The sequence below is a fragment of the Camelina sativa genome, chromosome 12 (genome assembly GCF_030686135.1).
Source record: "Camelina sativa cultivar CO46 ecotype springtype chromosome 12, ASM3068613v1".
Taxonomy (NCBI): domain Eukaryota; kingdom Viridiplantae; phylum Streptophyta; class Magnoliopsida; order Brassicales; family Brassicaceae; genus Camelina; species Camelina sativa.
The window spans coordinates 37,147,249-37,148,028 of NC_141891.1; the positions used below are offsets into that span (position 1 = coordinate 37,147,249).

At 41.4% G+C, this 780-nt stretch overlaps 1 pseudogene; it reads right to left on the bottom strand.

Annotated features, from left to right (window-relative positions):
* Positions 1-205: 205 nt before the first annotated feature.
* On the bottom strand, positions 206-532 carry LOC104754616 (disease resistance protein RML1B pseudogene; annotated as a pseudogene).
* Between the last annotated feature and the right edge of the window lie 248 nt (positions 533-780).

The window sequence follows — 780 nt, forward strand, 5'->3', positions numbered from 1 at the left end:
CTTCCCATCGGTAGATAGAGCTTCCCATCGGTAGACTGTTCCACACTAAGTTCCCACTCTTCTTTGGTCTCACCACGCAAAGATAGATGAACCCACGACACAAAGGTCTAATGGAAGATTACCGCAAAGCTTTGCTACTTTATATGTAATCTCTTCAAAACCTTCTGGTACAGAACTTTTTCCGAAAGCAGAGAGACATAAGATCTCAAGAGCTTCTTTCCACATGGTAGATATCTTGAATCCCATGTGCCTTCAAAATCTTCTGATTTTCTGTAGTTACGATGATCCGACTTCCAGAGCCAAACCAAGAAAGTTCTTTAGCCAACACCTCTGATTGCTCTAGATCATCTACATCTTCAAGAATGATGAGCACTCTTTGATCTTGTAGCCATTCTTTTATTGCACCTAAATGATCTGTCTTCATATTCTCTTGGCTCAAAATCTTAGACAGAAGTAGCTGTTGCAGAGACTCCTTGGATTCATGCTCATCAACACCCACTGTGATCTTAAGACTTCCCTTGAGGTTCCCCATTAAACATTTAAGTTGAAAACATTTAAGTGGAAGCTTCACTTCCTTGTTTTCCCTTGACAAGTCTTCTCGAAAGCGCTCCCGAAGTCTCCGCTCTGTTTCCGAACATCGGAGGGATCAACTTGGTAAAAAATATTCATCACAATCTGCTTCTGATCTTCTTTGCATTTAAAGATTTCAACGAGTTCATCCAAACACCAGCTGGAAGAAGCATACTTCTCCGAGAGCAACACAATCGAGGCTCTAATTGC